This window comes from Lissotriton helveticus, chromosome 1_1 (genome assembly GCF_964261635.1).
Source record: "Lissotriton helveticus chromosome 1_1, aLisHel1.1, whole genome shotgun sequence".
Classification (NCBI taxonomy): Eukaryota; Metazoa; Chordata; class Amphibia; order Caudata; family Salamandridae; genus Lissotriton; species Lissotriton helveticus.
The window spans coordinates 603,255,458-603,280,424 of NC_136057.1; positions in this window are offsets into that span (position 1 = coordinate 603,255,458).

The window sequence follows — 24,967 nt, forward strand, 5'->3', positions numbered from 1 at the left end:
TTATGATAGCCGTGTGCCTCTTTTGTGCCGCTGTGCGTCACTTTTGTGACGCAGTGGCGGTGCAAAAGATTTGCTATGTGGCGACATATTTAAAAATTGATGCATCTAGGCAGATGTGTCATGCTGTAAAGTCCTGTGCCACATGAAACCTGCGTCAGTTTTCATATAGGTGTTTTGTTGCAAGGTATGCATTAATTTGCAAGAAAGCCCTGTAAAACTAACAAAGTGAAATTTAGAAGATATCACTGACTCAGCTTTATAGCATTGCTGAATCAAATCATTACGCCTGTTTGAAACAGGCATAAGGAGTGATGCACCATGCAATGTGTGGCTTGCTCCTGTGCATTGCAGTAGACATGTTGCGCTTACGACGTGATTCCTGCAATGTGCTGCTTTTGCGGCACAGATGCGTGACGCATCTGTGCTGCTTTCACTCAATGGTGCTCCACATTTAAAATGCTAGGGACAGATTTATGATAGGTGTATGCCTCTTTTGCGCCACTGTACGTCACTTTTGTGACGCAGTGGCGGTGCAAAAGATTTGCTATGTGGCGACAAAATTACAAATTGATGCATCTAGGCAGACGTGTCATGCTGTAAAAAAAACGTGCCACATGAAACCGATGCAGCAGTGATGCAAAAGATGCACCATGTTGCAAGACAGGCCTCACTTCATCTCCAACAAGATAAGAAGCTTAGGGATAGATTTATGATGACTGGTGCATCCCCAGGGATGTGCCAGTCATCCTGCGCCGCTGTTCCGCCACCCATGGTGCGCTGCATTTACAATGCGGCGCACCATGGGGCAAAAACAGCACAGATGCGTGACACACCTGTGCCGTAAAGGTGGCGTATTGCTGGAGCTGCATCGCAAGTGCCATGGAGCTCCAGCAAGGCACAGGGGTGCCCCATCTCCATTTAATCTGCAACCCTGAGTAGGCCTCACCTTAAACAAACCTCTGGATAGGCCACACCTTATCGTCATCCTGAATCAATCATTTAACATGTTAGGGACAGATTTATGATAGCCGTGTGCCTCTTTTGTGCCGCTGTGCGTCACTTTTGTGACGCAGCGGCGGTGCAAAAGATTTGCTATGTGGCGACATATTTAAAAATTGATGCATCTAGGCAGATGTGTCATGCTGTTAAGTCCTGTGCCACATGAAACCTGCGTCAGTTTTCATATAGGTGTTTTGTTGCAAGGTATGCATTAATTTGCAAGAAAGCCCTGTAAAACTAACACAGTGAAATTTAGAAGATTTCACTGACTCAGCTGTATAGCATTGCTGAATCAAATCATTACGCCTGTTTGAAACAGGCATAAGGAGTGATGCACCATGCAATGTGTGGCTTGCTCCTGTGCATTGCAGTAGACATGTTGCGCTTACGACGTGATTCCTGCAATGTGCTGCTTTTGCGGCACAGATGCGTGACGCATCTGTGCTGTTTTCACTCAATGGTGCTCCACATTGTAAATGCGGCACACCATGGGTGGCAGAGCAGCGGTGCACATTAACTGGTGCATCCCTGGGAATGCGTCAGTTAACATAAATCTGCCACTTTACATTTAAGTATGAGCAGGGGACACAGAGTTGGTGAGGCTTATCCAAGGTTAAGAAGAGATGAGTCCTGTTCACTGAAAACTTGGACATAGGCCTTACCTCCTCAGTATCGCTGGTCATGGCTAAATAATAGCTGCAAAATGTTACTCTTGTTAAACAATTTTACTATTATAGTCTCTGAGATTTGTGCCTTACTCTGCAACATCTCATTGTTGTTCTCTTTCTTTAAAGATAACGACAACATCAACATGAGCGACAATCAGCAATCAGTTGATCTCGACCTCATAATTGAACTCGTAATTGAAACATCAGTGGAAGTAGATCCCTTGGATGATTTAAATCCTGAGGATGAAGAAGAACATGATGAGGATGCAGATTTGTCAGAATTGTATGACATAGGGTGGGAAGCTGACGTGCTTGAGCCTATGGAACTATAAACATTTATTTTTAAAAATTTATAATAAATGAAAAGTAAAAATGTAAACCGTTTCATTTAAAAATAAAGACACCTTCAAAAACAGGTTATGTGTAGTGTCTTCAATAAAATATTAAAATATGCTCATAAAATTAGATCAGATTCACATATAAAACAGCACAGGTAAAATGAATATGAATTCCATTTCTTTTCTGCTATTTCTGTATTCTAAATTTGCCAAGCACTAAAAATGTCAAGTAGTGTGTTAAGTTTTTGATGACTGTTATTGATCTACTGTTTGGTAATAGTGGTTAATAACATTTTTTATTATATTTTACCACAGATTCAACTGCAGATCATTTCAAGATTTCAGCATGCCAACTAAAGAAAGACTTAGAAAGGCTGCAAAACGTCAAAGACAGCAGGTAAATGATATAATGCAGCAGTCCTCTAAGAAAAAAACTTGTCAAGTCACCAAGAAAGCACCGGGTAAGAGCACAAAAACATTTATAAGAAATATTTGTAGTAAAAAAAATATTACTACAGAAAATGTTTCAGTCCAGAAAAAGAGAAGCATTTTAAACGGAAAGGAGAGGCCAATCAAAAATGTTACTGCTAGAGCAAGAGATAACTCTGTGCATGATAGTAGAAGGAAACAACAGTTTAGGGACATTCGTAAATGAATGTTCCGCAACAGGATAATTGGCAATTTGTTAAAAAATATTAAGAAAGGTCAACAGAAAGTGGTTTTTTATAAGAGAAAAAAAAAAGTTCAGAAAGTTATTGATCAGGCATTTGAAATTAAACGTAAGTTATTTATTTTGATAATCAATAGAATTAGGAAGCTAAACAAGGCAATTTATGATTTCAAAAGAAATAGTAGATGGAAGAGAATAGTTAATCGTAGTAATTTTTGTGAAGTTTTTTCCGGAGAATGGATGCATAGTTCAAGTTGTGAGGCATTTTTTAATGAGGAGAGTTATTTCCAGGATAATGATTTGGTGCATGCAGTTGACACCAGTGGTCGAGCTTATGAAGTGAAAGATGGTTGTCCAGTTGAAAAAGAAAAACTTGTGACAACAGAGACAGAAGAGGTGTTAGGTAATAAGGTTTTAGGAAGACGTCCTAAGGGTCCTGTGTACACCTGGAAGTGTAGTAGTATTTGCAGTGTGCGACAGGATTCCATCAATTTGCTTTGTGATTTTGTACGGACATTTAATAAGAAAAGTTTGAAGCAGAAAATGAAGTTGTTGCAAGAATTAGATCCTTGCAGAGTGAGAGAAGTGACAGGTTTGCATGGTCATTCACTGGCTTGTCTTTCCAGGAGAGTATGCCAGAGTGTTTTTCATCATTTCAGGATGCTAGCAGTGCATCATAATCAAGTGAGGAAATTAGTTAGAATGTTGTATTATGCTAAGAGTCCAGCAATTATGCTTAAACAATTATGCGCTGCTCTTTTGCATGGTTCAGAAGTAGATGTGAAGAATATTTGTGCAGAAATTGAGTTTGGTTACTTTGGAAGTAAAGAGGAGAATGTTGAAATTTACCAAGACGAAGAGGGTAATGTGGAAGATAGAGTACAGGTTTCCAGTACAGATAATTTTCAGAGGGAAATTGCGACATTTCAGGTGTGTGTTGTCGACGCACTTATTATAAGAATCAGACTAAGTTAGTGGATTTATATGCAAAAAGTGAAAGGGAAAATAATAGTGAATGGAAGGATTTCACAACATACTTGATGGTAGAAAATTGTTTTGATTTGGGATCGGATCAACGTGTGTGTACTTATTGTTGTAGCAAATTAAATCAAAACCAGATGCCTGCTAGAGCAGTTCATAATAATCTGGAATTGGTTGAGATTCCTTCTGAATTGAAGGATTTAAATACTTATGAATCTATTTTGATTCAAAGTATCCATCCCTTTCAGGCTATTGTAAGAATGGAGCCAAAGACAGGGAAATTGCCTCTATCAGATTTACAGAGAGGATTAAAGGGAAGAGTTGTTTATTTGCCTCTAGATTTGAAGAAAAACATTAACACAATTGGAGTAGAAAAAGTGGAAGAGGAACCTCTGGTTATCTTAGTTAATGGGGTTCCGACAAAGAATAAGAAAATATGGCAAGATTTAGTGGATGTTAGGAAAGTCAAAAAGGCAACATTGTATTTGAAAAAAAATAATAAGTACTATAAGAATGTTTATGTTGCAGAAGAGGAAGTAAGTGAGGAAGTGTGCTGGTCAAATTGAGAAAGTAGAACCCTCTACTAGTGAAGAAATATATGAACATTATAGTGTTCATCCTTTGCATTCCAAGGAAGTCATGGGGAATGCTATTGAGTTGTTTCAAATGAAACAAGCCAAAGGGAGTCCCATTAGTGTTTGGGAGGAAAGTTTGGAAGCTCGGTGTTTCCCACAGCTTTTTCCAACAGGTCAGGGAGGAAGATATGATGAGCGACCTCATCAAATTCCTGCTTCTGAATACTGGACTTTGCGATTGTATGCAGGAGATGCTAGGTTTCGACAATGTATTCCCTATTTGTTTCATCTCCTGTTTGAAAGCGATCTGTCTGGACTGTCATATGCAGTGAACCACATCTTGAAAAGTGGTATACACATGCAAAACATCTCGGCAAGTGACTTTATGGATAAAGTCAATGTCCAAGACAGTATTTTGGATTCTCACCTGATTAATCTCATGGCGTGTCAGCGTGGTACTAATGAGTACTGGTACCGTCGTCATGGTGATTTAAAATGTATGCTGAGGAACTTAGGAACTCCCACATGGTTCCTCACTCTGAGCTGTGCCGAGTATGGCTGGGAAGACTTACTTGAATTTCTACGAGAGGCAAATGGAAACATCGAAAACATCGAATTCAAGACACCCGGAGAACTGTGCTCTTTGGATCCAGTCAATGTATGCCGGTACTTCAATCATAGATTTGAAGCTATGATGTCTTTCATCATGAATAAGAAGAATCCACCTCTTGGAGAGGTGTTGGATTTCTTCTGGAGAAAGGAGTACCAAGCAAGAGGTGCTCCTCACATACATATGCTGTTGTGGATCAAGGATGCACCTAAATTTGGAACAGATCCAGAAGACTCAGTGATGAGTTTCATACAACAGTATTCTACGTGTGCTGTTCCAAACGCAAAGGAGAAGAAAATCCTAAGAGAAAAAGTTCTACGTTTCCAAAGCCATCGTTGTGGAAAGTACTGTCGTCGTAAATTCCGAAACAAGGACAAGTTCTACACCAAATGTCGTTTCGGCTTTCCACGACCAGTGATTTCTAAAGGAAGAGTAAACAGTTTGATGTCTTCGCTGCGACATAATGTGATGAAGAAATCACCTAAAAACACATACAATTTGAAGAGGAACGAAGAGTCCAAGTACATCAACGACTACAACCCGGTGATTTTGTCCATGTGGAATGCTAACATGGATATACAGTTTGTGGCTGATAACTGTATGGCTGTGGCTCGGTATGTGACATCTTACATCACCAAAAAAGAGAAGACAGAATTGAAGGATATGTGGGAGGACATTTCCCATGAAAAGAGCCTCAGCAAGAAGTTGTCCAGTTTCAGTCTGAAGATGTTGTCGCATCGAGAAATAGGAGCTTACGAATGTTCTGACCGGTTGTCTTCAGCAAGTCTCTATGCCAAATCCAGGAGTATCGTTTGGGCGAGTCTTGGTCTTGCTGCAACGCGTAATCGAGTTCTGAAACCTGTGCGGGAAATTGAGTATTTGGCGGAAAAGGAGCCAAACAGTACCGACATTTTGAAGAGCAACATGTTGGATACATATTATCCAAATCGAAGCAGTCACCTCGAGAATGTTTGTCTGTATGAGGTTCTTCAAAATTACATATTCAAGAGGAACATCAAAGAAGATACTGAGAAAGGAGTGTATGCTGTAATTGGAAGTGAGGGATGTCTGGTCAAGCAAAGAAAATGCCACTTGGTAAACCATCGAAAATTGAGTGGCGAATCTCCTGAAAAAAAGGAGTTTTTCTATTTAGCACTTTTGCAACTTTTCAAGTCTTGGCGTGCAGAAGAGGAACTGCTTGGAGATTTCCTCTGTTACGAAGACTCTTTCACTGCCGCCAAGGAGACCATAGAATGTCCTGCTTTTCCCAAATATGTAGAAATGTTGAATGCGGAAATCGAGCAGGAAGCAACGATTGCAGCCGAGATTGCCAGAGACAGTTCTCAGGACAGTCAGAGTTCTGCTTCATTGAGTCAGGATCCACTAGGAGGACCTGTTATTGAAAATGAGGCTGCCACTGCTATGAATGAAGTGGAAAGAGCCATGGCACATGCTCAGGAGGATGCGGTTAACTTAGAAGAGTTGGAAAGACAACTCAACGTTGAGCAGAGGAAAATATATGACGAAGTTACCATGCAAATTGATCATGGATTAAGTCATGAGAAGAAAGAGTGCTCATGTACGTCGTTGAAGCCTGTCCGACTCTACGTGAGTGGAGAAGCGGGAACTGGAAAAAGTTTCCTTATTAAAGCAATTTCATGTTATTTGCAGGAAAGGACTGAGTCATCGCTGTCTTGTGTTGTCACCGCTCCAACTGGACTGGCAGCACATAACATTAAAGGGATTACTTTACATCGTTTACTGATGCTGCCAGTGGAGCATGCCAACAAATTACAATATCACAAGCTATCTGGAGATGCTTGTTGTGAAGTTTCAAGAATCTTGAGGGAAATGAAACTTCTTATCATTGACGAAGTAAGCATGGTTTCCAATGTCATGCTTGCCTTTGTGCATTTGAGAATGCAAGAAGTTCTCAAAACAGAGTATGATGTGTTATTTGGTGGCAAACACATCATTGTTTTCGGAGATCTTCTGCAGCTGACACCAGTGAAAGGGCAACCTGTGTTCAAAATGCTCACGCATGAAGATACCAGGAAGTGCCTAGGGAGCATTGGCAACGTCAATATATGGTTAAACTTCAATTATGCTGAACTGCATGAAAATATGCGTCAGGCGAAGGATGAAGTTTACAAGAATATTCTACAAGATGTTAGAATTGGAAAAGTGACCGAGCATGGGAAAGAAGCTTTACATGCACGATTACTGTCAAATTTATATCCAGAACAAGATGTTGTGCCTGAGAATATTTTTCAGAAAATTACTGAGAAGAAATCTGGAATATGTTTGATGCCAACTCTTGCAGAATGTGCCATCTTCAACAACAAAATGTTGAATTTAGAAAAGCAAGAGATTGTGAAACTGGAAGCTATTGACAGAGTAGAGCATATGGGATCAACAATTATTTTGTCTGAGAATTTGAAAACAAAATTGGATTCATTAGAGAAGACAATATCTAAAACTGCAGGTTTTGAAAAGACTCTGAATGTGTGCTTGAACTGCCGTATAATTTTAAGAAGGAATTTACATGTTGAAAGAGGTCTGGTAAATGGATCAATGGGTAATGTTGTTGATTTTGTGAAATACAGAAATAGAGATGGAATTGAATTTTTAAAAATTAAATTTGATGGCATTGAGGAAGTACAGCTAATTGGTCGTTGTTCTGCTAGATTTTTGCTTGTAAAAGACTTATATGTTCGCCGTAAGCAGTTTCCTGTTTGCTTGGCATATGCGGTGACAATCCATAAATCGCAAGGTTTAAGTGTAGACAGTGCATTGGTGAATATTGGCAGTTCTGTGTTCAAGGAGGGTATGGCATATGTGGCATTGTCAAGAGTTAGAACTTTATCGGGATTGTACTTGATTGAGTGTGATGTCACAAACATTTGTGCGGATCTAGATTGTGTTAAGGAATACAATAGGTTGAGAAGAGAGTATGCGCCACATTTGCCTCAATATCCTTTGTTTGAGAAACGTGTGGTAGGCCGGAAACGAAGAAATGTGACCAATACTGGGGAGGTTGTAGCAAAAAGACGAAAAGTCGATGAACCTGAAATTATAAGCAGAAACAAAAAGGATTCTGTTGAAGATGTTGTTGGTTTTCAATTTGAAAACAGTTCTGGTGTCAACTGCTATGCTAATGTAGTGGTTAATGTTTTGTTTTCTCTAGAAAATGTAAAAGAAGAGATTGTGGTCAATTCTGATCAAAGATTATGCAGTTTGTTAAATTCTGTGTTAGAGAAATGTAGCACTGATAGAACAAAAATAGAAAGTGTGTCTGAAATTCGAAATCTGTTAGACAGATGTTCAGGCCAAACACAATTCTCTCAAAATATTCAGCAAGATTGTCAGGAGTATTAAACTTATATGCTTGATGTATTGCATGCTGAAGGTGTAGATGTAGATCACCTGTTTGGGCTTTCTTATCAATGGCAGCATGACTGCGAGAACTGTAGGGTATCAAGTACTACTAGTGTAGACTCAGAAAGATTTATATATTTAACTTTGCCAGACAGTAAATCAGTCTCCTTTAATAAGCTAGTAAAAGCAGCTGATCACAACATGGAATGTAGCCAATGTAAATCTGAAATGATGTCAACCTTATTTATACGAACATATGGCCAGTATGTCATTTTAATGTTCCAACGATGTAGGTCTGATGGAACAAAATTGACAACTTTAAGTAAAAATGTTGTGGCTTCTCACTTGTCAATATCAGGAAGGACTTTTGTAACTGTAGCAATTATATATCATGACGGTCCTTCAAAAACATCAGGACATTACACAGCTTATTTAAAGTCTAGAAATGGCTGGTCATTCTGCAACGATTCTGTTTTAATTTTTAAAAAAAAATTGCCGTATGACCTTAAAAATTCTTACCTGGTGTTTTTAAAACCAACATTTTAGGGAAAGAATCTCGGGATGTGCTCTGAGGAATTTCAAGAAGTTCTAATGGCTCCTACACGATTTGGCCTTGAGGATAAGTGAAGTACAGAGACATAACTTCTTACCATAACACTGGACGTCATGGAAAAATAAGTGCACTTTGAATGAGTTCAGAAAAACTATTTCTTTTTATAAGCTAATTCAAGCAGCCAATCAAAACATGGAGTAGAGGGAATGTAAGTCTGCAATGCTGTCTACTGTTTTATATTGCTTTGTGATTAAAAGTGATGTAGAGAATTAAATAATTGTAGTAGTCATACAGGTAGTGTAAGTCTGCTTCATAGTAAGCAGTATCAGTGTCATAGGAAATGTAGAACATGAGTGAGCAAGAAGGGTAAGATATTAGTAATCCAGGATTGTGAAAATGATCTTCAACATTTTAATTCTGAAAGTTGCGGAAATACAACATGACGGGATTGGCTTACAAGAATTCCAAGAGTTATAAATGGCTCTGACATGATTTGGCCTTGTGGAAACGTGTGGTAGAGAGCGAGAAGTCATTTATTGTATGTAACATATTTTTCAAAATGATGGAGGTTTTCTTTCAGAAAGTGGCAGGCTGAAAGTAATAACAGCACAACAGAGTGTAAGCTGTTCATAGGACATCCTTCGATGTCATGGAAAGTAAGTTAACTTTAAGGAGTTCTGAATTCTGATTTGTTATGTTGTATGTTTTTTTTAAACACAATCATTTTGATTGTGGTTTTTTTTCCCCGCTGTTATATGATGAATACCTTCAAGTCACTGTTTTTAGTGAAATTTGATACATTCTGAGAACAGCAAAAATAAACCATTTAACATGTATAATTAATTCTGTACTGTTTGCATTTATGATGTACATGTAGAACTGTGTAGGAGGCATGGAGAAGGTGAGGCTTCTGTAAGTGTCAAAGTTGTTGCATACAGTGCTCATATTCTACGTAGTCTTTCATATGATAGACTACATTTCCACAATGAGATACCTAAGCAAAGGAAACACAGGTGATATGATTGTGGAATGAGCAAAAAAAATTGCACGTTTTTCAATTATATTACCTGTGTTTCCTAACATTACACATCACATTGTGTAGATGAGGTTTAGGCCTGTTCCTGGAGACAGAGGAGGTCTGACATTTGTTCAAGAGTGCAGTGGACATGACACACTTGGTTGGTAGGCCTGCACATGTATTATCTCCTCTGTATTCTTCAACAAACCTAAATTTCATCTGCAACTCTGAGTAGGACTTACCTGAAACAAATCTGTGGATAGGTTACACCTTATCGGCATCTTGAAACAATGATTTAAAATGTTAGGGTCAGATTTATGATGGCCGTACGCCTCTTTTGCTCCGCTGTGGGTCACTTTTGTGTAAAAGATGCACCATGTTGCAAGATAGGTTTCAGTTCATCTCCAGCAAGATACCATCAGTTTGAAATGTATATAATTAGCACTGTGTAGGGGGCATGCAGAAGCTGAAGCTTTTGTAAGTGTCAAAATTGTTGTATACACTGCTCAACTTCTGTGTACTGTTTGATATGCTAGACTCCATCTGCACTATGAGATACCTAAGCAAAGGCAACACAGGTGATGTGATTGTGAAATGAGGAAAATAAACTCCACATTTTTCAATTACATCACCTGTGTTTCCTAAGTTTATGAATGACATTGTGCAGATGAAGTTTAGGTCTGTCCACGGACACAGAAGAGGTCTGGCCTTTGTTCAAGAGTGAAGTGGACATGACTTACTTCATTAGTAGGCCTTCACATGTATTATCTCCTCTGTATTCTTCAACAAGTGTAAATTTGATCTGCAACCCTGAGTAGGCCTCACCTTAAACAAACCTCTGGATGGGCCACACCTTATCGTCATCCTGAATCAATCATTTAACATGTTAGGGACAGATTTATGATAGGTGTATGCCTCTTTTGCGCCACTGTGCGTCACTTTTGTGACGCAGTGGCGGTTGAAAAGATTTGCTATGAGGCGACAAAATTACAAAATGATGCATCTAGGCAGATGTGTCATGCTGTAAAAAAACAATGCCACATGAAACCGATGCAGCAGTGATGCAAAAGATGCACCATGTTGCAAGATAGGACTCACTTCATCTGCATCAAGATACTGTTAGTTTAAAATGTATATTTTTAGGACTGTGAAGGGGCATGGAGAAGCAGAGGCTTCTGTAAGTGTCAAAGTTGTTGAAAAACTGTTTGTCCTTCAATCTTTTCCCTTGTCTTTTCTAATTTATTAAAAACATGTTTTAATATTTTTCAAATGTTTGTTCTCTCTTTCACAGATTGAAAGTATAAAAATAACAAATGACTAACTTAACGACAATTACAAGGTAAATGTTTTGTACTCTTTTCGTTATATTTCTATCACATTTAACTTCTATTAGTTCCACTGCCTCATTTCTTTAACCATCACTTTCCTGCCTTTGCTACTTCCCTCATTCCTTTCTCTATTACTTAATTACTCTACTCCTTCCACTATTTTTCTTAGTCCCTCTCTTCTCATACTTCTTCACTCTTGGTCACTCACTCTGTCTCTATTACTGTCACTGTTTCTGACTGATCAAAACATTTTTTTTTAAAAAGAACAGTAAGTATAAGGGAAGGAAACAGACAGTTAGGTTAAAAGAAAGACAGCTATAGGGAGTAAACTAGGGATACTGTTACCCGCAATCCTCTGCTGATGATGTCACTGACCATGTCATGAATGATGTAATATGTGACATCATCAGCAGTGGATTGCGGGTAACAGTATCTCTAGTTTACTCCCCTATAGCTGTCTTTCTTTTAACATAACTGTCTGTTTCCTTCCCTTATACTTACTGTTCTTTTTTTTAAAAAAATGTTTGGGGTTCGCTCCCGGTTCGCGTACCGGCGAGCGAACCGGGAAGCGAACCAAGAGAAATAGAGGTTGGCAGAGTTCCAAATATTCTACCAATTTTTTTATAACGGGGAGGTAGTTCTGAAAAGAACTTTTTTTTAAATTGTTTTTGTTGTTTTATATATAATTTTTTTTTCTGAACATTTTTTTACTTTTTTTGAATTTTTCTAAACGGTTTTATATTTTTTGGGGTTTTTTTTGGGGGGGGAAACGAAAACGATTCATTGTAAAGGGCTCAACAGGAGCAACAAAAAAAAAAGAATTTATTGTCTGGGGCGTTTCGGACAAACATTATTGTCGATAGCTCTGTTGATTAACGTGATGCTACTTTCTCTGTAGCATATGAACTGATTACAAAGTACGCAGACTTGTTTTACTTCCCCGAATCTCATTTGTATATTTGGGACCATCTCCCTCCCCTCTGGTCCCGTCACTTCCGGTACAACAGATCTTCTTGCCATAGAAGGGGGATTATCTTGCTCGTTACGTAACTGTGCAGCACTGTAGTTGTTAGGATGCCACCTACTCATATGGCGATGCATTGTGTAGTTTCCGTAACTGTATTTCTTCTCAGTCCCTCTGGACAGTCTATCTTGACATATAAGGCAAGTTACGTACCTTGCATTGACTTTTTTCTGGCCTCGGGGAAATTTAAAAAATTGCCAAATAAAGTTTTCTTTCAGGTGAGACCTCCTGGGCTCCTCAGGCAAAAACTGCCTCTCTTCCTGCTCTTCCTCCTCTTCCTCTTCTTCCTCTTCTTGCTGAATTATAACTTCAGCAGGTGGTCCTCTCTTCCTTGGATGTGGTGGAGGTGGTGGGGAAGCACCAGCTGAAGCTACTAATGAAGCCATTGCTCACTGGTAACAAAGGGTCTTTCTCTCACAAAGATGAAAGTCAGAGTGAGGAAAGAAGGAGGGGTTTTCATCATTTGGGAAAAACAATAGTTCTAAACCAATGAAAAGTGTTAATTTTAGATCACATGACCTAGTCTTACATCATTAGGAAACCAAAAGTGAAATGAACCAATGAAAAGTGTTATTACCAAGTCACATAACCTGCTGTGTTTACGTTACGCGCTTTGCGCCGCGTCCCGGTTCGCTTCTGGGAAGCTGCGCTTCGCGCCTCGCTTCGCGTACCGGTTCGCTTCCGGGTACGCTAACGTGGCACGTCATATGACGTATCACGCGACAACGCGAAACGTCATGCTGACGCGACGCGTCACGATGTTGTTTTCTAACGCGACAGTTGCGCAAACGGAACGTTTACCGGTTCGCGGACCGGGTCGCGGCTCCGAATTGAGCTAACGGGAAGCTAACCGGTTCGCGGACCGGGAGCGAAACAATAAAAATTATTTTTAAAAAAATGGTATTAAAAACATGTAAAAAATATTTTTCGATTTAAAGAAGAATACATTGTAAAGGTTTTGATATTTGCTATTAAAAAACCATTGAAATTCACTGAAAAAACCATAGGTTATAGACCATATATAGTTAGGAATTAGCATTTACAAAACCTTGAAAATTCACTGAAAAAACCATAGGTTATAGACCATATATAGTTAGGGATTAGCATTTAAAAAACCTTATTTTACTCACACAAAACCATTGAAATTCCATATATAGTTAGTTGTACTAATTATATATCGCGCACCCGCAATCCACTGCTGATCATGTCACATATTACATCATTCATGACATGGTCAGTGACATCACTGATGACATCACTGATGACATCTCAAATGACATCACTGATGACATCACTGATGACATCTCAAATGACATCACTGATGACATCACTGATGACATCTCAAATGACATCACTGATGACATCACGGATGACATCTCATTTGACATTACTGATGACATCACTGATGACATCATTCATGTGATAATACGATGAACTTCTTCAGACTCTAAAATAACCTTAGATACACTCAGTGTAAACAGACACTCACAGACTGTCACTCATCCATGGAGTTACTCACAAACCTACTCAGTCATGCAAATAATCAATTACACCTCCATTTCCTCAACTATACAGTTATACATACCTTACTTATTCAAACATATACTAACACATATTTACTCTCTTTTACAATCCCTGATACAAGTTCACAATGATCAATACAGCCACTCACACATTCACTGGCTCTTATGCACAGTTATTTATATATGTCAACTCTCACATGTACTGTGTTTTACATATGTACTTACTTTGACATGTAGCACTGAGATATCCATTCACTCACCAATGCACTCAGTCAACCGCCCATACAGCTGTTTCCACATGCACTTTTGAACCCATATATCTAGTGAATCAACTGCTTACACATCTATGCACAGAGTCATACACTTCCCAGCCACCCACACACACACTCAGTCTCCCATACAAATACTTGGGCAACCAATCAATAACCCATATACTTACTCATATAGCTACTGATCAACACATGCAGCAGTTTACAGAACAACAGACATAATGATGCACAAATTAAGACAGTTTACTCACTAACCCATGCACTCAGTGACACACATTTAATCACTCACTCATACAGTCAGTCACGCACCTACTAAATCCTTCATCCAGACACTTATACATCCACTCATTCTTCAATATGTAAGACATTTGAGATGTCATCAGTGATGTCATCAGTGATGTCATTTGAGATGTCATCAGTGATGTCATCAGTGATGTCACTGACCATGTCATGAATGATGTAATATGTGACATGATCAGCAGTGGATTGCGGGTGCGCGATATATAGTTAGTACAACTAACTATATATGGAATTTCAATGGTTTTGTGTGAGTAAAATAAGGTTTTTTACATGCTAATCCCTAACTATATATGGTCTATAACCTATGGTTTTTTCAGTGAATTTTCAAGGTTTTGTAAATGCTAATTCCTAACTATATATGGTCTATAACCTATGGTTTTTTCAGTGAATATATATATATATATATATATATCAGCTCGGATTTCTTCAGAACCTCCCGTAGGCGAAAAGAAGAAGCGGACCACCATGGCTTACGGCAAGGAATTTTATTGTTGTTAAAACCTCCTTAGATGACGCGTTTTGAGCATCAAGTGCTCTAGCTCACACACTGAGCAGCGCGTCAGCCATCTTTTTAAATATGCATGGTGAGTTACACCCCCTTCACGTGAGTCACATGACCTGAAACATTGACATAGAAAGAGTATTTGCACCAAAAACATCAACCATCTTGGTAGTGTAATAACGTAGATTTATACTTAATATCCAGCATGAATGCAATGATGTTCAACTAGCAGCTTAAATGCGTATTATAAAAATCGAACTTCATATCTATTTACAAAAAATATAAAAATATATATATGTATAAATATATAAATATATTTCATCATATTAAATATAATTGGTTTAAAAATTTCTATATTAAGATGATTTTTTCTACACAATACCGCTGGTGCCTGCTTTGATTGTAAAGAATTTATTTAATTTAAGTTTGCGTATATAACAAAAAATATCAGCCCTTGTGTTTGTGTAGCTGAAGGTACTTTCGGGACAGAAATTCAGACCCAAAGTTAACAGTTGTTCCTCTGCTGCTGATATTGTCTCCTTTGTTAAGTTTGTAATAGTACAATCTTTCACTATTTCTTTTTGTACCAGGGCTTCTTTTTTTGAGCAGGCTTTCCGGCACTTCCTCCTTGCTCTCCTTCTGGCGTTGCGTTTTTTCCTTGAATCATGTTCCGCGTTCTGGGGCGGAGTGTTTTTAGTCAGTCCTCTACTAAAAAATCTAATTCCTCCCCCAGATCGAGTCTTATGTTGCTTGGGCATGCCTCTGTTTAACTCAGTTCGGAGCCAGTGGTATTAGACAAAGAGAGAGATTCTGCATCAGATTCTACAGCCCCACTTGGTTGAACGCATTGTCCTTGTTGTACTGTATTAGTGCTTTTAATATAGAATCTCTGTTTTTTCGCTTGTTCAAATTTACGAGAAAAAGTATAAATTTGTCCCATCTCATAATCCCTCTTGTCCCGGGAAAATTTATGGGCTTTACGTATTTTTATCTTTTCCTCGTGTTTGCGTAATCTTTCAGATATTTCCTTACGCATTTTTGTAAGCAGTTCTCTGTGCTCTTTGTGCGTTTCCCCATCTAGCTCCTCATTGATTTTGGCAATTTCTTCCAATAATTTTTGGGCGGTCCACTACTGCATATTTCGCCAGAATTCTGACAAGGTTCGTCGAAGCATCAAGATTGCTGGCTGCCCACTCTCTCAACATAGCAGGATTCGGATCCTCAAAGCTGGGTGCCAGTAAAATCCTTAAACCTCTAGGCACACGTCCTGCTTCCTCATATTTGGTCAAGGATTTGTGTTCCCACCACTTCGATATCTCTGACCGGGTCTTTTTCTCCAAGGTCTTTAATAGTTGCTTAACATCATGATTTGAATTACTTATTTGACCAGTCACCGCTGGAGCACTCACACCGGCTGGCGGTTGATTATCAAACAACCCGCTTCCCGTTCCTGTTCCAGACTAGCTGACATAGTAAACGTGGTGCAGGAGAAATTATATATAGAAATGAAGTCGGCAATCGCCGATACTTCTCACTTGCCGAAGCTGCTACCTTCCCACCTGCTTGTAGCTAGATATCGCCACTCACCGATGGTATGCAATATCGACGGTCCTCCGACCACCGCGTCCTCGCTCACCTTCCGGTTTCTGTGGGTTTGACTGTAGCTGCAGGGGGCCTCGTACACTTTTCCTCTCCGGAAACTCCTCCTTGTTTAGTTGTAATGACGAGGCCTCTTTGGGGGAGGGGATACCGCTGACGGAGACAACTCGCTTCCGTTACTGAAATCAGCTCGGATTTCTTCAGAACCTCCCGTAGGCGAAAAGAAGAAGCGGACCACCACGGCTTACGGCAAGGAATTTTATTGTTGTTAAAACCTCCTTAGATGACGCGTTTTGAGCATCAAGTGCTCTTGCTCACACTGAGCACCACGTCAGCCATCTTTTTAAATATGCATGGTGAGTTACACCCCCTTTACGTGAGTCACATGACCTCAAACATTGACATAGAAAGAGTATTTGCACCAAAAACATCAACCATCTTGGTAGTGTAATAACGTAGAGTTATACTTAATATCCAGCATGAATGCAATGATGTTCAACTAGCAGCTTAAATGCGTTAGCAATGTTTCAAAATATATATATATGTTGCACCAACTTCCTGCCTGCTGATCCTGGCAGAACATCAGACACAGACCTCCAAACAACTCCAATATTGTGAAGAAAGGAGTGTAGATTTTTTTTAAAGTAATCCTCAAATATGCATGCATAGTGCCTGTTATATATATATGTGTGTGTGTGTGTGTACATGTGTATATATACATATGTGTATATGTATATGCACACATAAATAGGTAAACAAATTGCTTTGTATCTTGTTACTGCTCTAGAAACCTTTTGCATGTGTTTATTAATCTCTAGATTAATAGACAGTGAGGATACAAACAAACAAATTAAAACTACCGAGCAACAAAATGTCAACCAGGCTCCTATGAGTCCGGTTTACCTTCAGTTCCATCCACTGTCTTTGTGGTCTCTCAGGCCAGGGGTCGCAAAGGCAGTGTTAGGGGTTGCAAGGATCAAGCCAGGTGCCACAGCCGCGACCCCCTTCTGGCCCCTGAATGACCCCCATGGGCCTTGCATATCTGTGCTTGCTAATTTACTGGTATAAAGCTGGTTAAAGACTGAACTACTGAGATAATTAAAACAAAATGACGAAAGTAAACACTAAAATGTTATCCTACCACACCCTTTCAGAGTAGCAGCCTATCACAACTCTGCGACCTGCGCTCATTTGTGGCTTTGTCATATGGAAGGCCGCAACGTTTTTATAAACTCAAAGCTGTGGGTTTGACAGGGGGCCGGGACACCAGGAAATACGTTCAATGGGGCCTAATTCCTGCGTGGCCATTTATTGAGAAAGTGCCCCGAATATTGGAGGAGTCGAAGCTCAACCTTCCTTAGGCCAGGTCTCTGTTAAGCTCCTTTTGGCCTGTAGGAGGCACCAACCTTCCAACCACAAGGCTAAAAATGAGACCGGTACTTGGAGGGATCGGTAGTAGAAAGGAGGTGGCTTATCTGGGTGGCAGACAGGAGGGGAGTGATCTACAGACTCCACAAGCAGTACTTCATTTGAGCTGGTGGTTTCCAGTGTTCAACACCAGTGCTTAATTGTGAACACCAGCACTTGTGACAGTTTGGCACAAGATGGCAATGTCTGGCTAATTTAGAGATGACCACAATAACAGTTAATTCATTCAATATACATTGAAATTACTATTTCCTGTTGCCCAAACCATTGGTATAGCTTTGGGGGACCTGAAATAGTACGAATTGTCATGCTGGCAGGAGTGAGAAGGTTAGTAGGTGTGTTGTTACTATCATTGGCACCGTTGGCAGCGGCAACTTGTGGTGTAAGCTGCAGTGGTCTCCTGGTGAAAGCCCTGGCACTTATGCACTGCGGTAACTCGCTAACCCCGGAGCAGTTTCCATATCCCTGAGGGGGGACCTTCAGGATCATCAGTAAAGCAGCACCTCTGGGCACTTTTCTGGCCAGATAGACCTCACAAATATAATAATTGTTGTTGTTCTGGGGGAAGTCAAAACTTGTCAGGGTTTGCATTGATTCATGATTAGGCCGCATGTTGTGCTCGGCGTGTGGTGATGTTTGTTGACAGTGTTGAACCCAACATGAATTTTAGTAGTGCTCTTTAGTGCCTTATATGCCCTACAGAGTATCTAGACACTTTACAAAGTTTTGTATAAGGACTGTTTTCCACACCAGATTTGGCATTGGTTTCATTAATCTCTGCGTCACGAAAGGAGTCTCTAATATTACAATTTAAATATATGCCCTGCCAAAAATGTCTAGCGCTGGTGCATTAACATACCAAATGATTTTACCTGCTTTCCAGTGTCCAGCTACGATCATTTTATTTTTGTGTTCAATTTGGCACATCTCGCCAGAAGCTGCTGGTGCTTTTAAGTGCTGATCATAATGCAGGCCTGCAGCGCTAGGTAGATTTACAGTCCGGAACTTGTGCCACTCGTGAAATGCAGAAACTGTATTCGGTTTTGTAGGGACGGTCCAGCCTCTACCCAGTGAGGGCCGGAACCGGAAGGGGCGGACCGGAACCTGAAGGCGGCCATGTTAGAGGTGCCGAGCCAGCGTTGTGTAAAGTCACGCTGCTCCGGTGCTCCGTCAAATAAACCAGTTATACCCTGAATAAGGCCCCGTGATTATTTTATGCATGCAGGCACATTCCTACAATGGCGACGAGGCGGGACGCGGCGTGGAGATAAAAAAACAAAAAACGCTGAACAGCACCCATAGAAACAAAAAAAAATTCGACAAGGAGCCTGAAAAGGGAGCACACTACTACAGGGAAACCAGGGGGATCATCGGAGCGCGGCAGAGAGCAGACGGCGATGCATGAGACCGGCAAGCAATAACGGGTGAGCGCCACACCAGCCGGGCAGGCACAGCGCAGGACCGCCAGGCGGCATAAGGGTGGCAACGCAGGACGTGAGGACAGGCCCAAGCACTGGGGCACCCAGCACGTGCAACGGCGCCCAATAGGCCAAAGGCAAGGCCTACCCAGCACGAAGCGGGAAGGTAGTACGGACGCCACCTGTCCCGTCGCAAAAAGCCGGCGGATCAACTAGCACGAGGTGAGGAGCCCAGCTAAAGGCACATTGCTGGTCGGCAAGCAACCCTGGATACCAGAGGTGCAGCGGGAGGCGTGAATCGTGGCCAAGACCAGGGGGTAGACGCGGACACCAGGCAGGCGCCTGGCAGTCCGCCCGGCCGCAACGTTCCCGCCCAAGAGGCCCCGAAGGAACGCGAGAAGATGGCGACGCCGTCAACATCCCTCGCGAACATGATGCCTTCCCTCCCAAAGAAAGGAGAACCCACAATGCCGTGGAAAGACTGGAAGAGATACTTCCTGAACTACTTAGAAGCCTTGGAGGAGGAGAGCGAAGCGGAACACACCAGCCCAAGAAGAAAAAAAATCCTGCTTCACAATTTAGGACCAGAAGGCCTAAGAGTATTCGACAATTTGGTGAAGACCACAAGAGACCCAACGGACACAGATGTGTTCAGACACGCGATAGAGGACTTAGAGGCCCACTACAGACCGGTGGTGTTTGTGGCCATTGATAGGAGCAATTTTTTCCAAAGAAAACATGAAAGTGGAGAGATCATAGAGGAATACGTCGCGGCGTTGCAGAAACTGGCCCTGACCTGCAAATTTGGGAACCTGCACGACGATCTGGTAAGGGACCAAATTATCATGCATACGTCCAACACGACGATACAAGAGAAACTGTGGGTGAATGGCGATGCCCCCCTCAAAGAGGTGTGGGCCTTGGCCAAGAAAGAAGAGATGTCCAAGAGATGTGCACAAGCAGCCAGGAAGGAGACAGGAGGCACACAAACGGTGTGCAGGGTGATGGCGCACAACAAGGGGGACAAAGCCAAGCAGCAAGGACCACCTAGGTACCAGTACACAAAGCGTAGCCAGCAGACCGCAGGGTCGTCGCAGAAGGCAGGTGGAGAGAGACGAACCAGCTGCTACAGGTGCGGAAGCTCCTCACATCTGGGAAATGACAAAATATGTCCAGCATTTAGAGCGAAATGTTCGTTCTGTGGAGTATTTGGACATTATGAAAAGGTGTGTAGGCGGAAGCCTAAAGGGGCGGCAGTAAAATATATCGACCACGGCAGCCCTGAGGAAGAAGAGACCCAAGCGGAAGAGGAGTATCTTGATGAGGTATTATACATAGACGACCAGATCCTAGATGTGGAGTGCAGGGGGTCAAACAAACCTATTCTCAACATGAGCATGGGAGGCGTGAAAGTCGACATCGTAGCTGACTCAGAAGCCCCCATCACTATAGTGCAAAGGAAGGTATGGGAAGAAAAGTTCTTGAGAGAGATTAAGGAAGAACTACGACCAATGGACCTGAGACCAGTCACCTACACTGGACAAAGAATACCCATGTTGGGGTATTGCCCGTTACTCTTCGAATTTAGAGGACGCCGAGCTAACTGTATGCTGTATGTGACGGAAAAGGGACCCTCAGTGCTGGGATGGAAAGATCAAGGAGCACTAGGAATCCAACTAAATTCTGGTGGGGTAGAGGAAGTACTGTTGATGGACACTGAACGGGGACAAGAAGGAGAGGCATGGCAGAAAGAATACCCCCTCATATTCAGCGGGAAGATTGGAGAGCTGGTGAAATTCAAACACATGATACGACTGAAGGAAGGAGCCACACCAGTGAGCCACAAAGTTCGCAATATTCCGTTTCGCTGCAGAGAGGCAGTACAGGAGGAATTGGGCAGGCTGGAGAAAGGAGGTGTGATCGAAGCAATTGAAAGTGCAGAGTGGTTATCGCCCTTGGTGGTGGCGCAGAAGCCCAACGGCAAAGTGAGGCTATGCGTGGATCTCAGGGAACTGAAAAAAAAACATTCTAGTCGACAAGTTTCCGCTGCCACGCATAAATGAGATGCTCGCCAAAACTAAAGGCATAAAGTGGTTCTCAACGGTGGACCTATCCTCGGCCTACCATCAGGTGACCCTCCATCCCAAATGCAGTCACCTCACATCTTTTATAACACCTTTTGGATGTTACAAATTCGTAAGGATGCCCTTTGGATTGGCATCAGCCACGGCGGTGTTTCAAAAGCTAATGCACCAGATGTTCAAAAACATGGAAGGAATCCAGTACTTCCAAGATGACATTCTTATAATGGGGAAATCCAAGCCAGAGCACAATGAGAAGCTACACACAGTGCTAAAGGTGTTACAAAGCAACGGTCTCACCGCAGAGTGGGTGAAATGCAAGTTTGGGGTGCCGTCCGTGACGTACCTGGGGCATGAGATCAGCGAGAAGGGGATCGAACCGAAAAGAGAAAACATGGCAGCAATAAGGAAAGCGCCGGCCCCTGGGAAGAAGGAAGATGTCAGGTCTTTCCTCGGCATGGCAGAATTCTATAGTAAGTTCATCCCCAACTTCGCCATCAAAACGCACCACATGCGTCAGCTACTGAAAAAAAGAAACAGGTTCAAGTGAGATAGAGACGAACAAGAAGAATTTGAGGCTCTGAAGAAGGAAATGAGCGAGGCTATACCACTCAAGGGCTTTGACCAAGACACAAAATCCATACTTACTACTGATGCCAGCGACCATGGCCTTGGAGCGGTGTTGATGCAAGAATCAGACAGTGGGGAGGTATCAACGATCAGTTTCGCATCCAGGTCCTTGGCACCGAATGAGGAAAAGTTCAATGTTATCGAGAAAGAAATGCTGGTGGTAGTATGGACGATGGAACGCTTCTGACAGTTTCTGTGGGGAGCCATGTTTTTGGTTCGCACAGACCATAAGCCTTTGATAAGAGTACTGACATCGAGTGGTCATGCACATGCCACCCCAAGGATAGCAAAGATGACATTGAGACTCCTGGACTACGTGTACGAAGTAGAATACCTACCAGGTCCCAGAAACAAAGTTGCGGATTTTTTGAGTAGAGCGCCTGCCAAGGAAAAAGCGGAAGAGCAAGACACCCCAGAATGGGAGGGGTACATGGTAGCGACCATGCAAGATGTGGAGCAAGTCATCAGTGCACAGGAGTGGGCCAAAGCGTACAGGCAAGATGCGGACATGGAGGCAATAAAGGGGTATGTGACCCATGGATGGCCAGAGAAAAGGCACCTCGACGAGAAACTGAAGAAATACTGGGAGGTGAGAGAAGAACTGACTCTAGGGGAGGACCCAATGTTCTTAATGAGAGGAGACAAAGTCATCCCCCCCCAAGGACTGGTAGGACACTTGTTGGCAATCTTACATGAGGGACATCAGGGCATAACAAAAACGAAGGCCTTGGCAAGGCAAGCGTATTGGTGGCCGGCCATCGATGCCCAAGTGGAGAGGTATGTGAGAGAGTGCGACTCGTGTTCCAAAGCTGATAAGACACAAACCCTAGTGAGACCCCAACTGGGCAAATTTCCTGTACCCAGCTGCCCTTGGGAAATGGTGTCCATAGACATATTAGGACCCATCTTGAACTTTGAGGGGGTGCACAAATACGCCATAGTGTTGGTGGACAGGTACTTTAAGTGGCCCGAGGTAGAGGTGAGGGACACGGTAGACACAGAGGTGGTACTGGCGTTCCTGAACGCGATCTTTGTGAAAGAAGGAATCCCCAAGATCATAACATGCGACAATGGGCCGCAGTTTGTCTCAGCCAAATTGTAAGCGTTCATGTCTAGAAATGGGATTGAAGTCAAACACACACCCATATATCATCCGGCAGGCAACGGACAGGTCGAACGCTTCAACCGAGTCATCATGGGGACCATCCAAACAGCCATAAGCGATGGGCAGGATTGGGAAAAGGAGCTGCCTAAGATGCTGTGGGCGTACCAGATCACCCATGGGAGTACAGGTTACAGTCCGTTCAAAATATTGAGAGGAAGAGAACCATTCACAAAGGACAACATTGTGTGGAGACAAATGGTGGTGCAAAGCAAATGGTCTCCGGCGATAGTGAAAAGGAACTTGGAGAGAGCACAAGAGACTTACACAGAGCATTACAACAAGCGACGGAATGTGCAGAGAGTAGCACTAGAGAAGGGAGACTGGGTGAGAGTGAAAGTAGCCACATTGAAGAGGAAAGGAGAGAGCAAGTTCACGCCACCCCTCAAGGTCTTGGAGCCATATGCAGGGTCTGCGTTGCTGAGCGATGGCAAAGTGTGGTCGCAGGATAGGATGGCGAAGTGCAGCTATTCAAAAAGCATTTTTTCTTTTCCCAATAACTTTGGCTCCAGTTGACGAATCTTCGCTATTTTTTTTTAAACTAGTGGGGTGCTCCGGTCCGCTCTTATCTTGGAAATTTCGGGGTGATTCGGCAAGCGGGGACCGAGAAAAAAGGGGCGGCCCAAAACTTGTTTTCTCCATGTTAATTCCCTTAGGAAACTTTAGACACAGCTACAGCCTGAACTACTAAACGGAATTACACCAAATTTGGCAAAAAGGTAGCCCTTGGTTCAGAAAGAACTCTTTTTTGTTGAATGGTGTAAATCCGTTCAGTAGTTCCTGAGAAATAAAAAAAAAAAAGAGGTCAAAAAATGCATTTCCCATAGCAAACTTTAGACACGGCTAGCTCAAACTGCTGAACAGAATTACACCAAATTTGTCATAACGGTAGCCCTTCACTCAGAAAGCACTGTTTTTCTTAAATGGTGTAAATCCGTTTAGTAGTTGCTGAGAAAATAAAAAAATAAAAATATCGATATATAAAGGTGCGGTGGATCCGCGCACCCTGCCGAACAAGAACTGCATTATAATTAGCTGTCAACACTCCAAACCAAGAAGTGTTGGCAGCCTTCTTGTGACTCGGTAACCAAGGCAAAAGTAAACAGAAAAACAAATGCATAAAACAAGAAAAGGGGACAGGGTAGAAACACCCTGTCCCCCTTGGCCTGCTTAGGGGGGTCCCACAAGGACTCCCAGGGCCAAAAAAAGCATTTGTTTTTTAAAACAGCGAGATGCGCGGAGGATCCGTGGATCCAGCCTTGAAAATAAAAAAAAACAAAGTGCGGACTCCCGCGCTTCGTTATCAATTAGCCCCCGCGTGGGCCAAGACCCAGAGGCATGCCAATAAATATTTGCAGGGGACCCCCGCAGCCTAGGAGACCGCCACCCTGGGGATTTCTATAAATATGTTGTGGAGGGCAAACAGCACCCCCACAACCCTGGGGACCGCCACCCCCTGGGCTTCTTTTTTAATCTGAGGGGCCCTCTAAGGCCCCCTCACTGCCCCGGGGACCTCCACCCCCAGGGCTTTTAAAAAAAAAACACCTGTGTTGGGGGCGTGAGCCCCCCATATGCTCTGGGGACCGCCACCTGCCCAGGCACTAACATTCTAGTTTTGGGGTCCGTTATGGAGCCCCGGGTTCCACCACCCCCGGGGTTGTGCATTGGGCCCCCCTCATGGAGCCAGTGATGGCCCTGGGGACCGCCACCCCCCCAGGGCCAGCTCCTACAGTGTCCCGGGATGCCCACCGCTGGGATACTGCTGTTTGCAATGACAGGGCGGGAAACCTGCTCTTGCTTCCAAAATCCAAACCACATTGCTTTTCCACACGGGAAGCTGCATGTCAGCTCCCCATGTGGAAAAGCAATGCCGGCTCCCGCAGGATGCGGGGAGCTGGCAGGGACCTTGGGGG